Source organism: Apium graveolens, chromosome 5 (genome assembly GCF_009905375.1).
Source record: "Apium graveolens cultivar Ventura chromosome 5, ASM990537v1, whole genome shotgun sequence".
In the NCBI taxonomy this organism is placed as follows: domain Eukaryota; kingdom Viridiplantae; phylum Streptophyta; class Magnoliopsida; order Apiales; family Apiaceae; genus Apium; species Apium graveolens.
In genome coordinates this window covers 211,160,218-211,178,294 of record NC_133651.1, presented here as the reverse complement: position 1 = coordinate 211,178,294, position 18,077 = coordinate 211,160,218, and positions in this window count along the sequence as shown.

Below are 18,077 nucleotides of genomic sequence, written 5' to 3'. Positions count from 1 at the left end.
TTTTAAAATAAGGGTTTTATTTTTAAATTATAATATTTGTTATAAGGAGCCTTTTTAAAGTAATAATGATACAATGGTATGCCTGATGTTAATGCAGTTCCTTTTTTGTGCTTTGGATGATGGTGGCCGGAGGCCAATCCATGGACTGAGATAGAACTTGTAGTATGGGTGCTCGAACAGGTAACTGCTTCATTTCTTTCTATACTACACCTAATAATAGTTCATGCTTGACAGATCTAACATTTTCTATAATAATGTTTTGGTAAATCAGTTGATAAATCATATGCAGGCAGTGTTCAATATCTAGATTTGAACTTGCTAATTTCTCCACCTTATTTTCCTGATGGTGCTAAAGGGATGGATGATTTTGGGAGTTTAAGTTTCCAGAATCATTTAGATGAAACCCCTGAGGTTTCAAAATCTAGGGTAAGTTAAATATTAGTAGTTCAATACATAGTTACATTTCAACAAAGCTAGCTTATCGGTAATACTCTGTCATCCGCAGAAGGTCACTCGAAAAGAGGAGAGTTCTGCTTCTACAATAATGGGCATTCAACTACCTCTAGGCCAAGTTTATACACCACAGCACCACCCTTCTTTCTGGAGTGGTGTAAATTCAAGTTTTCTTCCCGTCTTTGAGGTATATAAAAAGTACATTATGTTGCCATGGCTGTTCATTATGTTGCTCCAGTTATACTTGACTATAAGTGACTGGTTAGTACTTCAATTTCTCAAATTTTATGTCACACTGAAGCAGAAAATCAATGATTCTAATGATAGCTAGGTTCCCATAAGTTGTCAATCTCCTTACCATATAGTTATTTAAATTACCTGAAATATCAGTTACCTCTGTCTTCTTGAACGAAGAGGGCTTATGCAACGCACATATATCAGGGTTTTTTTAAGATGGTATACTTTTATCTTGAACATGACAAGTTGATGTAAGGCCTTGTATAATTGGTCTCAGTTTTATGTGTTCTATTCTATATGTGATCATGTAACAGGGAAGAGCAATAGAGGAGAGTATATGAGTTGATTCACAGCCACCCTGGGCGTGGAGTGATCAAGGACCTTATGCTGAAGCGACTTCAGTGCCACTCTTCTCGACTGCAACATCAGCTGGTGTTTATTATCCTCACTTCACCATCCCACCTCATCACTACGCTTGTACGCCTTACCAAATCATGCCAAACACTAACAGCGTGTCTTATTTCTGAAATCACAAGCGTTAGGCCACGACTCGAGTTCAGCATCTTTTTCGTCTTCGTTTAAGTATAAGAATACACTAATTGGTCTAAAACAACTGATTGGGGCTTTTGTGACATGTTAAATTGTTTGTTTTGTATTCGTTGTACTTTATGTTTGTATGGAACATCTTATTCTGCATTTCAACTTATTTCTATAATAATAGTTCATGCTTGACAGATAGAACAGGTAAACTGGTAAACATAAACGTTAAATGAAAATGGTTCATTTAATTTATCTTTATTAGGTGTAGTATAGTTATATGATATATAGTTTAATTATTGTTTTAAATATATTTATTTATCTTAATGCAGGAAAACAAGGCTCAGGATGACAGTACCGATTTTCTTTCAGATTTTTTTATCTTCTATATTTGGGTATCATCACCTACTAAACTTCAAATCTTTTGTTTTAATAATATATAAATCAGCTACTACTACATAGTGTTAAAAGATTTTAGCAGTGTGTCGTAAACTTGCAATATACAATGAGTTGTGTGTTGATATATTTGTGCAGGATGATATTGAACCAAATTACATACTTTGTTGAGCTAAAACATTCAACACCAACAGTAGCTTGCGCATTAACAAACTTACTTCCGGCTGTCACTTTCCTCATGGTTGTTCCTTGTCAGTAATTAATGTATTTCTTGTTTCATCTTCTTTGCTAGCTCCGTTTAAATCCCCTTTTCCAAGAAAATTATACTGTGATTTAATTTTTTGATCCGAAACACCATACTGAGATATAAATTTCTTAGTAGCGTAGAGTACAAGGTGGTGGTTTTATCTTATCATCCGATGTGTCTATTCCAAATACGCATTTCAAAGTTTTGAATATTTTCTACTACTTTGCAGTTGATCCATGTGACACATGTTTATATCTCCACATGATTATACCCCTGATTATTTTGTTTATCAATTTTGGTGTTCTGTAGAATAGAGAGTGTTGCAATCAAGAGTAGAGTAGGGCAAGCGAAAGTTATAAAGGTCCTGGTGGATATAAACGCGGTGTTTCCTTTACTATGGCTTGTAGATATGTTAAGTTCTTCATATCTGATTATTCAACCCATTTGTCGCTTACCACATTGCGGTCCAGCTCCTCTTTAGCTAAGTTTAGGGAAGTTGGATTGTTAAGTAGTAATGACACGGCCCATGTTAGTGTCTCAGATATGCTTTCTGAACCAGTCATGATGATAACCTGAAATAGTTTAAAACTAATTTTATTACAGGGGACTTATGAAGGTCAACCTGGTTGGATCGTTAGTGAATGAACCTTTTTTTAGTGCATGAAACTCTACATATTAATTTAACTCCAAACTCAAAAGAGTTACAATAGTTATTACTAGAAACGGGTTTCCTACCATTGATATAAAGCCAAAATCAATGTGGCTCTAATTTTTATCAGTTGGAGATCAGAAAAGTGAACAAGAAACTTCTGAAAAGGTTTCCAATATTTTTGTGTTTGTATTTGTGTGTGTATTCATTCAAGTAAAGTGTATCTTTTGTTGCTGCATATTAGATTTTCTTCTAGGAGCTCATATTAAGTGGTATGCTGTCTAAAATCTGTGTTTGAACTATGTAAGTTCTGTATAGTGAAGAGGAAGCAGAATGACAGACAACATATGACTTAGCTGCTCAAGTGTATATGTCGACATTTGACCGCTCAAAATCTCCCGAGGAAGTATGTTCTACCTTTTCCACTCTTAAATCTTCAACTAGTGTTCAAACTTTACAATATTTTGTGCCATTTGATTTGATAAACTGAATGTTTCATATGTTTCTGCAGTTGGTGATCGCGAGGTAGATTCGTTCGATCAGAGAAGAATACACTGAGTTGGGTCATGTACTGCTTCTAACAACATTTAGAAGCTATAATTCAAACTCGAAATTTTTTTACAGATCAATGTATTAACAATTTAGTTTTAATAGAATATGAATATGCAAGTCATATTTGTTTTACTCATTAATGTGAGAATGATAATATTTGGTTGTTATTTTGGTGTAAAAATAATTTGATTTTTGTGTATTGTGTAAGTAGTGTATTAACTAAATATACATCACTTTTATTGTGTAAAAATTGATGTTAATAATAAAATACAAATCAGTTTTTGTGAGATAAAACTGATATCTATGTGACAATATATACATCACTTTTAAAGAAGAAAAATTGATTTCAAAAAATTTAATGTACATCGCTTTTAGATAAACAACCGATGTCAAAGAATGACATGTTCAAGTCTAAATTGAACATAGATATCACTTTATTTGGGATAAAACTGATGTCTATATGCCAATATAGACATCACCTTTAAGTAAAGAAATTGATGTTTAATATCTGATTTTACATCACCTAAATGAAAATATTCGATGTCTATGTGGAAAAAAACATAGCTCATTATCTGTTTAATCTATTGTAATAAGTGTAATTTATTTATTAAATTATTTATTTCTAACATTTTTTGTAAAAAAAACAATGCTTGTACATCAGCTTTTTTGCCAGAAATGATGTCTAAGCCAGTATAGACATCGGGTTATGGCCGATGTCTAGAATAGACATCACCGACATCAACATCGGTTGCTAAACAGCATAGACATCGACCAAAAACCGATGTCTATGGACTTTTTTCTTGTAGTGTTAGGAAAAAATCAAACCAATCCTTCAAGAACATTGTCAAAGCAAATCTTGCAACAAATTATCCAACCAATTGTCAAACCACACGTACAAAAAAATTTGATTAAGGCAGAAACAGATTTTCAAACCAAGCTTACTCAAATATACAAACAAACAAATTGATATATTTAACAATACAATTCTGAATTAAACCACAAACTTAACATAAAACTTCACTACAAGCAGATGGGATAAAATATGACTAATAGTCAGCATGTTATCAGTTGATGTAATCATGAAAGCTGGATCATCTCTTCTTCATCGCGCATGTAACTACTATTTTCTTCCTCCAGTTCATGATCAACAGTTGGGAACATTGTGGCATCTAGCTCATTCTCAAGTTCAATTTCTTCGGATCCCTCATTTTCATCATCACTTTGGACATCGTACTTGTTAGGTAGTCTTAATACAACTGACCAGAATTTTTCAAGAGGGTTATCAATGTAGCAAACTTGTTTGACATAATTTCCCAACACAAAGGGGTCGTTCATAAAACCTAATTTTTGTAAATTAACAACTGTATATCCTAAATCATCTACCTTAACCACTTTGTTCATATCAACCCAATTACATCGAAAGATAGGGACGCGAAGGTGGTTATAGTCCAACTCCCAAATGCTTGTGATTACTCCATAAAATGTATGTGAAATATGCTCACGATCCTTTGTGCTGTAGGTAACACCCTTAATTCTATAGCCACTGAATGTAGGGACATACTTGTTGGGCCCTTCTGCAAGCCATATTAGCTCCTTAGTTACCGTACTCGTCACATCGAGCAAGTCTGATGAAATCTGTCCAAAAATTAAAAATGCTCAAGCAATTGTACTTGAACTTGATATCTTTATATTTTACAGAAAATATTAAAAGTACCCTCTTTTGAAACCAACTAGGGAACGTTTAATTTTGCTTGTTCTTTAGCCATTCATCATCATTTTCATTTAATGGATATCTCGCCAAAACAAGCCATATGTTCACTGTGTGTAAAATCAATGTCAGGTTTCGTTAAAAAACAATCATAAATTGAGCGAACAAAAATAAGACTTCTCTCCTATTTGAAAAAGAAAAATCAGAAATCTAAGTAAAGTAAATTACTTGAAAAATGGGGTCAATTCATCAGTATTTTGGAGAAGACACATATGTGATTGATTCAAGTCCTTGTTGCTCGGCTTTATCATTATCGCACCAGATAAGGGTCTGTATTTTTCATTGTTCTTATCCCAGCAGGTAACCCAACTATTGGTTCTTCAAAATTAACTAAACACTCAACAGCCTCTTCTGCGACATAGGCCTCAACGATGTTGCCTTCGGGATGAGCCCTGTTTCATACATATCCCTTGAACGTCTTCATATATCTCTCGAAAGGATACATCCAATGTCGGAGAACGGGTCCACAAAGCTCAATCTCTCTCACAAGATGAATTGACAGATGAATCATTACAGCAAACAAGGAAGGGGGGAAGTGCTTTTCTAGCTGGCGTAAGGTCTCCAACAATTGAGATTGCAGTTTTTCTAATTTATCAACCTCGATAACTTTACCGCAAATTGCCTTGAAAAAAGGCAAAACCTAATAATAGTGCACCTGATCTTGTTTGAAGTACTGACCGAAGTGCGATGGAAAGCAAGTGATGCAACATTGTATGACAGTGATGAGATTTCATTCCAACAAGGCGCAGAGTTTCCATCGATACTATACCTTTAATGTTCAAATAGAAACCATCAGGTAATTTCAAGCCAATCAAGGATAAGCAGACAATCTTCTTTTCTTTATGCAATAAGTTCCAAGATGCCATTGGTAGCTTCTCTTTTTTTCCGAGATTTTTTGGTCTCAGCTCTAGCCTTATTCCCATTTCAGCCATATCAATACGGATAGATTCTCTATCTTTTTTCTTCCCTGGAATATTTAGCAATGTACCGGTTAAAGCCTCGCATATATTTTTCTCTATATACATTACATCGAGTGTATGACGAACTGGTAAAAACTTCCAATACTCAAGCTGGAAAAATATAGACATCTTTTTCCAAATTGGCCGAGGTTCCCCTTTCTTCCATCGAGGTTGGCATTGTGCTTACCATAAACATGGTCCGTTAGTGGTAGTAACCTTTTTCCAACACCTCTTCTCCAGTTAACGGAATTGGAGCTGCTGACTTATCCACGATATTATCAAAGGCTGATTTTTGCCTTCGCTATGGATGATTACGGGGCAACCACCTACGATGTCTCATAACCACCATTTTTTTATAATTAGCCAACCTGGTAGCTTTTGTTTCATCAGCGCAAACAACACAAGCATTATAACCTTTAATGATGTTACCGCATAAATTCCTTAAAGATGGATAATCACTGATTGTCCATAACAGAATTCCCTTTAGCACGAAAAACTCTTTCTTATATCCATCGTAAACTTGTTTCCCCTGCCACAATTTTTTTAGATCTTATACAAGTGGCTGAAGAAAAACATCAATATCGTTTCTGGGCTGATTTGGTCCAGATTTCAACAAACTCGGCATAATATACTTTCTTTTTATACAAAGCCTTGGCGGGAGGTTGTAAATGGAAAGCAAAAGAGGCCAACATGAGTGATCACTTCCTGGTCCATGAAAAGGGTTGAATCCATCAGAGGATAAAGCTAGCCTAAGTTTCCTAGTCTCTGAAGCAAACTCAGGCCACCTTTGATCGATGTTCTTCCATGACTTTAAGTCAGCCGGATGTTTAATTTTACCATTTTTTTCTCGCTCCATTTTATGCCAACTCATATCCTTTGCAATTTGAACTGTATTGAACAAATTTTTAAACCTTGATATCAAGGGAAAATACTATAGAACCTTAGCAGGGACCCCTTCTACTTCTTCTCCTTTCTTGTTTAACTTCCATCTAGAGGCCCCATATATTCGACAAATCATCTCATCTTCATCCTTCTCACCGCGGTATAGGAGACAATCATTCGGACACGCATATATTTTTTCATAATCCATGCCTAAAGCATTGACGCAAGCAAAATGAGGACATCAGAAAAGCATTTATCAGAAATACCATGCTTTGCTTTAAAATTATACAACTTAACTAAAGCTCTCAATTTTGTAAAATCTCGCATCTAGGATATAACGGTTCATTTTCACCTAGAACATGATTAATATAATCAGAGGAATCTAACGAGATATCCTCATCATCGACATTATCCTTCCTCGTACTCATGTTTGTAGGATCATTCAATGATTCTATAGTATCGTCTTCAGAAACAACATGACTCTGTGTTGAATTTGACTCTCCATGCCATATCCAGCACTTATAGGTTTGATCAATTCCATACTGAAACAGATGATCCCTAAAAGTAAAAAGCCTTCCAAGATTTACTATGAGCACATCTTAAGCATGAACAACTAATTTTATTTTCATTTAACACATTCAAAAATGCAAACCTGAACAATTCTTCCACTCCAAATTTAAACTCTTATAATCTTCTAGCTGCTTTCAACCAAGATCTATCCATTCTTACTAAAACAAGCTGAAATTCGAATAAATTCTAACGAAAATAGACAAACACCAAACACCAAACAATATATGTAGCAAAAAAGACAAACACCAAACAAGTCTTAGAGTTGAGCAAAATCGATATGAACTCTGCCTAATTTTAAGTTCCCCAAATCAATATGAAGCATAATTTCAAGTTCCCCAAATTGATAGGTGTTCAGTAAAAGCTTACCTGAGTTCAGAAATCCCAGAATTGATATGATGATATTATCCAAGAATTGATATGAAGATTCGATGATATGAAGATTTGAGATTTTGAAGAAAAGAAAAGAGGTGTGCATGTTTATGACCTAAAAGAAACAGACATAAATACTTCATATAGATACTTTAGACAAAGATTCGAAATTTTTATTTCTAGGTAAACTAATTCATGAGACATCTGACAACAGTTTCCGCTAATAAACGGTGTATGCATTCTATCACACAACAGAGCTCACCAAAACCGTTGTCTGAATTTATGTCTCAATTTAAACTAATTACGTTTCTTTTTAAATTATTTTTACTGTATATTTTATTTATATAAAACTAAAAACAAGTCACAATTTCTTTATTGTTGGATAATGAATAGACTATTTCGAGCCGTTGATTTATAAAAAATTAAAATTTTCATTTCCCCCTCTATTTTATTTGGATTCCCGCCTGAATTTTTTTAAAAAAATGAATTTTCTTTAAGGTGATTTAGGTTTGGAAGAATGATTTTCTAAAATATAAGTAAACAGTTTTAAAATTAAACCATTGTATGAAAATGTACAAACAAGCCTTTTTTTAGGAAACCATTGTGTCACGACATCAACCTTTTTGACAAAATATAAGACAACATTTTTGGCGAAAATCTATTGGAAGAACCTGTACAAACAAGTCTTTTTCATTCAAACCGTTATCTATTGACGTCAAATTTCTTGACAATCCCAAAGACTTGAATGGGACTTGAATCGATACCGTACGCTTTCAAAATGTGCTATAAGAGAAGTGATTGACATGTAAAAACTCACATTATCAAACACATGTTTAAATATCTCTAAGGTTATACGAAATAAATTATATTTTTTCGTTATAATATGTTGTATCGTAATCATATACCTATGTACATACCGTCATTACTTTCGAAATATAGTCGATAACTATACATATGAAAGATTCAGGACTTGTTAAGTTTACAATATTACATAGAGACACCGTATGAGTAAAAAAAGTGAAACGAGCTATTTAATATCGATCCATTTGAATATTTCATTTTTTCCTTAATTTAATTCGATATAGTGGTTTAAAATTTGAAAGAATGATTTTCTAAAATATAAGGCAACAATTTTAAAATTAAACCATTGTACAAAAGTGTATAAACAAGCCTCCTTTCAGGAAACCATTGTGTCATGACATCAACCTTTTTGACAAAATATAAGACAACGGTTTGGGCGAAAATCCATTGTAAGAACCTGTACAAACAAGTCTTTTTCGTTCAAACCATTGTCTATTGACATCAAATTTCTTGACAATCCCAAAGACTTAAATGAGACTTGAATCGATACCATACGCTTTCAAAATGTGCTACAAGAGAAGTGATTGGCATGTAAAAACTAACATTAACAAACACATGTTTAAATATCAATAAGTTTATATGAAAAAAATAACTTATACTTTTTTGTAATAATATGTTGTATCGTAATCATATACATACGTAGATACCGTCATTACTTTCGAAATATAGTCGATAACTATACATATGAAAGATTCAGGACTTGTTAAGTCTACAATATTACATAAAGACACCGTATGAGTAAAGAAAAGTGAAACGAGCCATTTAATGTCGATCCATTTGAATATTTCATTTTTTTCTTAATTTAATTCAAAATAGGAGTTTAAAATTTGAAAGAATGATTTTCTAAATTATAAGACAACAGTTTTAAAATTAAACCATTGTACGAAAGTGGGCCTTATTTTAGGAAACCATTGTGTCACGACATCAACCTTTTTGATAAAATATAAGACAACGGTTTGGGCGAAAATCCATTATAAGAACCTGTAAACACAAGTCTTTTTCATTCAACCCATTGTCTATTGACATCAAATTTCTTGATAATCCCAAAGACTTGAATGTGACTTGAATCGATACCGTACGCTTTCAAAATGTTCTACAAGAGAAGTGATTGGCATGTAAAAACTCACATTATCAAACACATGTTTAAATATCACTAAGGTTAGAAAAAATAAATAAATTACATTATTTCATTATAATATGTTGTATCGTAATCATATACGTACGTGGAACCCGTCATTACTTTCGAAATATAGTCGATAACTATATATATGAAAGATTCGGGACTTGTTAAGTCTACAATATTACATAGAGACACCGTACGAGTAAAGAAAAGTGAAACGAGCCATTTAATGTTGATCCATATGAATATTTCATTTTTTCTTAATTTAATTCGAAATAGGGGTTTAAAATTTGAAAGAATGATTTTCTAAATTATAAGACAACAGTTTTAAAATTAAACCATTGTACGAAAGTGGGCCTTATTTCAGGAAACCATTGTGTCAAGACATCAACCTTTTTGACAAAATATAAGACAACGGTTTGGGCGAAAATCCATTGTAAGAACCTGTAAAGACAAGTCTTTTTCGTTCAACCCATTGTCTATTGACATCAAATTTCTTGATAATCCCAAGGACTTGAATGGGACTTGAATCGATACCGTACGCTTTCAAAATGTGCTACAAGAGAAGTGATTGGCATGTAAAAACTCACATTATCAAACACATGTTTAAATATCACTAAGGTTAGATGAAATAAATAAATTACATTATTTCATTATAATATGTTGTATCATAATCATATACGTACGTGGAACCCGTCATTACTTTCGAAATATAGTCGATAACTATACATATGAAAGATTCAGGACTTGTTAAGTTTACAATATTACATAAAGACACTGTATGAGTAAAGAAAAGTGAAACGAGCCATTTAATGTCGATCCATTTGAATATTTTTTTTAATTTAATTTGATATAGGGATTTAAAATTTAGAAGAATAATTAACTTTCTTGACAATCCCAAGAAATGTGTGAAGGTTCATTCTAAATTATTTATTAAAATTGGAATTATTTAAAATTATTTAAAATAATGATTCTAAATTTTGCTAGCCGTTAGATTATAAATAAATATAATCTTAACCATTGTTCCAAAAATTATTTTATTAACTCTTTTTTTATTATATTTTTCCTAATTTACTTCCCCGTTATTTTTCCCCCAAAAAAATTCAGTTCCCCCCTTTTGTTCCCCTCTTTATGTTGCCCTTTTCGTTTATGTTCCCCAATTGAACTCAAACGCTCCAGACACTTTGACCTCAAACACCTCTCATTTCAAACACCGAACTCAAACACCGAACACTCCAAACTCTAACACGGAACACCAAACACAGGTACTTATTTTCTCCATTCTCTCATTCTTGTATCTTATTTTCGCCATTCTTATGCTTGTATCTGTCATTCTTGCATCTTGCTTGTTGTGTATGTTGCTTGTTATATGATTTAATTTCATTCTTATGTTTGCATGTTATTTGATTCTTATACTTCATGGTAGTTTTAAATTTTGTTACCTGTTCTTATTTTTGTTTGATTCTTATTTTTGATTCTTATTTTGTGATTTTGATTCTGTTACTCATATGTTGCTATGTTATATTTTGTTGCTTGCTTAGTTATGATTTTTTATTAATGTTATGAAACCCTAATTCTTGGGGATTTTTTGTTTTATTAGAGATATCATATTTCTTGATTCTTATTTTCTTATCCGAATCCCTTTTTTTAATGATTTGTGTGTGCATGTTTCATGGTTATGATTATTGTGCATGTTTTTGTAATATATCTGGTTCTTGTATTTTTTTTATTGTTCTTTTCAATATTATTTAAGAATTTTATGATTATTCTTGTTATTTGGGAAATTTATGATTATTTTTGTTATTGATAATGATTTTTTGGTACATAGATTATGGCTCCTCCAAAGAAAAAGACACAACCTAAAAAAGCTAAGTCTACTCCAAATGCAACAGCTATAACACTAATGAAGGCTATAAGAAAAACACAGTCATTAAATAAAGTGAGCCCCTCTTGTTCTTCACCCGGATCGGAGAAAAAGGCGGCTATATTGAAGAACTTAAAGTAGAAATTGTTGAAGAAAAAAAAACAAGTGGATACTAACAAAACTCCAGAAAAGACGGAAGGACTAAAACTATTAAAACATGGTTGTGTCATGATGCACAGAATATTAAGACACAAGATAATGACTCAGAAGCTTCTCGTGACCTTTAGTGCAAAGGGAGAGCCGTATGGTACTGAAGATGGAGAGATGCAGTCGTAAATTGGAGTTTTGGCAAGGACCAAAGTCCCGATTTGGCATGATAGTTGGAACCAAGTTCCTGAGCAGATAAAAAACAAAATTTGGGATTGTGTGCAGGTATAATAAATCCTCCATGCTCACTTAAGTAGTTCGTGTCTTTTTCTCTTTGCTTTCAATGCATTTGTTCATTCATTAACTTGCATATCTGAATTCATTAGTTTCTTATATATGTAGATGGCTTACATTGTACCTCCGATATCAAGAAAAATGGTATGAAATCTGATTTTCAAAAGTGGAGGGAGTTTAAATCCCGACTAATAATAGAGTATGTTCTTCCACAACGGGACCAACCAGAAAAGCTCTGTTTTCCTCCCGCTGACTACACGTTTATAGAAAAGTCGCACTGGGACATGTTTGTTGCTGATCGTCTCAGGGATGATTTTAAGGTAAACAAATTATTAACTTCATCATTTGTTTATAAAATTATTTATTTGATTCCTTAATTTAGAGTGTTGTCTTAACCTTGTTCATGGTTTCGTTACCAGCAAATTCATGACGAACAAGTGAAAAGAAGCTCAATGAATGAGTATCATCATCTAATGTCTCGAAAAGGTTATGCTAACCTGGAAATGGAATCGGTTAGTCATAAAGAAAATAGTTTACTTCACTTATTGAAAATGCGCATTATATATCTATGAATCTCAATATGAATTATATATCTGTACATGAAGTTGAAAAATCATCGAGAAGAACCGATAGATCGATCGGATTCTTGGATCCTTGCAAGGAAGGACAAAGAAGGAAATTTTAAAAATGAGAAATTTAAGGAAAAAGCTGAGAAAATATTAAGTCATTGATTTGCATTTCAATTGAATATATTCATCATAGTGATACATTTTATAACTTCTTTTACTGTGTGGTTTTTTAGGAGTTGCTTAAGACCAAGGTTAAAGACGGGGAATTTCTAGAAGAAGGTACAAATGATGTGTTTACGATGGCGCTTGGTAAGCCTGAGCATGGAGGAAGATTACGTGGGTAGGGGAGCCATGTGAAGTAGTCTGTATATTTTGATCTTCTCAGACAGAAAAAAGCAAGGACCATTGAGTAGAGGATACGTGAGGGGGTTAAAAATTTTATGGCTGAGGAGACTCCGAAAATTATAAAACGAAGAGATTAATTTTGGAGTGCTGAGATTGAAAAGATCAAAGCAGAATTGAAACTGGTAAGAGAGATTGGTGAAAAGGGTAGCCCAAACATTGATTCTCAACAAGGAAGCTGCTCAGATTTGAAGGGGCCTCATAATTTTATAAACAGTATAGTTGTGAATGATGTGAGAAGGAAGTTGATTATCGAATCTGCTGATCAAGGTACAGATTGTGGCGATGAGGACAATGTTGGATATGGAATGATTGATGATAAAAATGAGAAGAAGGTTATTTTCAATGACGAGGAGGCCTTTTTGGATGATATTGATAAGGATGTTATTGAAATTGAGAATGCTTCGAAAGAGTTGAAATTGGATAGTTTATCCGGTGTATGTCAGTTGGTAATAGGATTAGTAAGAAACATTGTAGCACATGGAAGGGTTGATGAAATTGCAGTTATTGAATGATGTGAGCCGACGCTTCATGGAGTACAACTTTCGAAAGAAAATGCAAGAGTGTCGATCTCTTATGTAATTCAGGATGATGCGAAGATCCCATTCCCTGTAGGAGATGAAATTGTTACTGTGAAACAAGAAATGGGTTCTTTTATTGCTTGGCCTAGGGATCTGGTGGTGGGAACACAAGCACTATCCCGCTGGTGTCTACTCCAAAGGTAAAGATTTTTTTAGTGATACATTGCATACTTGACCTATTTGCTTTGTGTTTACTGTGTTTAGATGGTTTTGTTTTTGCTTTTCAGAGAGTATAAAAGCATGGCTTGAAGAAAATTGGTTCCAAAAAAAATAAGAAGCCTGTGGTTGTAGAAAATGATGACTTGGAAGAAGAGCTTCCTGTAGAGATGGGTCCAAATTATCCATTATCCTTGAAACGGTTGTGGATGTAGGCAAAGGACGCTTTAGTCGATGGTAGAACAATCAGTTTTGAATTAAGTGAGGAAGCCTTTGGTGTCACAAAAAAACAAGTCATCTTTCTGTAAGATGTACATGCCATGTGCGCTACCGGTGAAATGTCTGGATCTGTCATTTTTATATTCATTCAGTAACTTTCCAAGTACAAAGCACTTTATTTTTGGTTTTGTTAATTGTGTAGAAATAATATGAGCTAATTCTTCTAGTAATTGTTCTCTAAATAAAATGAAACTATATTCAAACTTGTGTTTAATTTTGTATGCAGCTTCTTTTATGAGTATGTGAAAAAGACTAAAATGACAAATTTGATAGCTTTTGTCGATCCTGGTATGGTTGGTGCAATTGGATGCAGCAATTCAGGAGAGAAGTCACGTGCCCTTCCTAACCGTTTTATGAATGCTAAGGAAGGACAATGCTTTCTTATTCCTTTTAATGATTTGAAAGAATATGTCAATTTTAATAGGTTCAATTGATATTTTATGGTGTGCGTAAGATGTTTAAGTGCTTCTAGTTCTTTTTTGGTTTTTTGCGTTCTTTATTGAATTTTAGAAGTTTGTAGCGTATATTTGTAGTGTATAACACAATTTTCCATGCTTTTGTAGGAATCACTTGTCATTGACCGTTATTGTTCCGACGACAGAGGTAGTGTACCACATGGATCCTCTTCAGCGTCGTATTGCGATTGATGAATGGGTAGAGGTTGTTGATAATTGAGTTAAGCTTCTAAGTTTTTTATTTACTCTTTACATTAGTTGATTTAGGGAAAGTGTATTTTTGTTAATTTATGTTATTTTGTTACAGTTCCAGAAAGATGTATAAGGAGAGGCTGAATAAGGCCGGCAGGAAGAAAATTTTATGAGAGAATATGGCGGTAATAATCTACTCTAATAATTTCTCATTTTGGCAATAGAAAATGAGTAGTTAATTTCATTTGTATTTTTTCAGGGAGTTCCTTTGCAGAGAGGGGTCCTCGACTGTGGCTTTTTTGTCATTGGATACATGAAAAAATCTGCTATGAGAAAGAGCTCGAGTTTGCAGCTACGGTATGAATTTTGCTTGTTATTGTTTTTTTTTACATTTTTGTGTTTACTGCTGCCAGTGCCTTAAAAAATTTTGTTTGTTTTCAGTGGATTCGTAAAGGCAACTTGACTTACAGTGAGGATGACATTAACACAATCAAGATGGACTTTGCCAAATTTTTCATGAAGCGTTATTCATGTTAAGTTAATTTGGTTAACATTTTATATTTACCGTGTTATGTTAAGGCTTGATGAACTATCTGTTTAGGTTATTCGTGTATGTTCATGCTATGGTGTTTAAGTGCAGTAGTAGTTAAGTAGGTTTGAACATATTTTTGTGATTACGTTAATGGTGGTGGATATTGATGGATGTAGTGGATGTAGGTGGATGTAGGTGGATGTAGTGGATGTAGGTGGATATTTTTGAATGTGGATGGATAATGTTGGTTAAACTTAGACGGTTTTTGTAGTTTGATGAAGGTTGAATTGTTTGGTATTTATCGGATGGTATTATATTTTGCACTTATGGTGTTTGTACTTTTTAAATGGTTTGGTTTTTGGTTTTGCAATTTGCAGTTACAAAGGCTTTATGTAAAAATATAACAAATATAGAATCATTGCACTATTTAATAGACAAAGGTTTTATAAAATGAAACAACTATTGTGCTAAGTCATATTGGACAACACAGGCCACAAAATTAAACCATTGTGTTAACTAGATTCGACACTAATGTTTTCATAGGTATACACTTGTATGAAATAATCATATACAACCGATTAAAATAAGCATACCATTGTGCCAAAATGATATACACAATAGAGGAAATAAAAATTACCATTGTATCTTTTAAAGTAAACAATACCTCGGTCATTAGAAAAACTATTGTAAACATAGTTAAACACAATACCTAAATAACCAAGAACCGTTGTCCAAACTAACTCATACAAGTATTTCCTTAATGTAAACCATGAATAAATGAGCTTAATACATAAACTTTGGATGAGGGATTTCACACAACGTTTAATAAACAGTTGTGCCTCTGAATTGCAACAACGGACAGTCAGAAAACAGCCGTGTCAAGAAATAACAAAGGATATTTCCCGTTGTTTGACTCAGCACAGACAAAGGTTTTATTTAGCAGTGTGTGATTCTATTTTTACAATGGTGGAGCACCGTTGTATGAGGCTCAAACACACTGCGCCTGAATAGATAACGAAATTTTACTCTTTCAGACAACGGTCCAGAAATATTGTCGGTCCAGAATTGTTTTCTAATTCAAAATTTTTTGTAGTGGATTTGAGTCCTTGAATCACTTGATTTGGTGCAGAAATTAGCCTGAAATCACAGTTTAATCTTCGACCCGATTCTGACAAACCCGACCCGAATTTCAGAGAATTTTGATAATTTTTCTGATTTTTAATAATTAATTAATAATAATTAAATAAAAATTCGGCTATTTATAATAGGAAAAATAATACTACAAATTAAAATACGGCCCTATTTATACATCTTTTAAAATTTATTGGCCCCAAATTTTATAATTTTTGAGTATTAAATTTTAATTTTTAAATAATTAATATATGCAATATATATGCCAAGAATTCCTAAAAATTGTGAATAATTCAAAAATGAAAAGAATTGGTATAAATGAAAGTCCTATAATTTTATAAAAATAAAAATGTAATTTTTGTGGGGTTTTTAATACCGAATGGGGCCCGGAAAGGTCATTTTTCGCGAAACAAAAAAATTTATAAAATATCTAGATGTTCAGAATAATGCAATGGTACAAGCAATTCTAAGAAATATTAGGCCAATTATTTTATTTGAAATATCATCTATTAAAACATAGTTCGTGTCATATAACTGTTGATAAAAAGGCTTTAAATACGAAATTAAATATCTGAAAAATACCCTGAAAATACCCGGACAATACAGAATATACATAGCACGTAACCATTAGGGTTTTATAACTAATTACACATAAATAGCATAATAAGACACATAATTTATCTTTATTATGATATAATACAAGCGTAATTTCCCAGTCGTTACATCCTTCCCCCCTTAATATGATTCTGTCCTTAGAATCTCACTAAGAAAATAATAGGGGATACTTTTCTAATATTTCACTTTCAAGTTTCCAGGTTGACTCTTCAATTATAGGATTTCTCCACAAAACTCGTACTAAAGTTCCTGAGTTTGTGACGCCCTCCAAACCCGGGGCCTAGATTTTGGGGTCACTATACAATAAACCAAAGTATAATAGACACAACGGAATAAAATATAAAATATGACCCCTTGCATGCTGTTGGATCGATCACAGGTTATAGTATCAAACAGACACTAATACAAACCAATTGTTATTACAAGCCATATATGTATTTAGTTTTACACTTTATTCAAATTTTATTAAAGACCTCTAGACTAGTCAAGCGTCCCAAAATAGTCTACCTGCAAAACACACCAACCTATTTATAAACACACAACTCCTGGGGAAACCTGGAAATCAGGCCTGGTCTGGCCTAGTTGAAAGAATCAGAATAATAAACAAGTACGAGCGAAAGAAGTGATCATTAAGCAGTTTATAGCTTACGATTTAAAACAACAACAACGATATATCTGATGAGGAAAACCAAATAACAATACCTGAATAGTATCAAAAACTGATATAAGTTTGATAATAAACAACACGTTTATATATCTTTTTGTTTTGGATTATAATCCTCGAACGACGGTGTGTTGCCGGCGGTGATTAGCCGCGGAGCAACACCGGTATGCCAAAGCATATCCAACTAAACAAAGGGGTACCCAAGGCATATATCAGCCTAGAAAGGTATTATATCTTGTATAATACATAGCTCACACTGGACCGCCGCCACAGCCTCTTACGCAACCATCCAATCCATAAAAACAATTTTTAATTAAAGGAGTCAAATCAAATGACATCCTTAACAACATAACTCTCCATTTCTCATGGTCCAAAGTTATCTTAACAATTAATGGCGAAATAACTAGAACAAGTAGTTATTCGCTAATCTTAACTCAAAGTTTCACTGTATAGAGTAATTTGTAGCGAAATGTAAAAACGTTTAACTATTCTGAACTTAGAATAGAGAGACAGTATTTGCAATATAACACAAAGAGGTTCGAGAATATTTGCATGATATAATTAACAATCTGATAAGTAGAATGATAAACTATTCT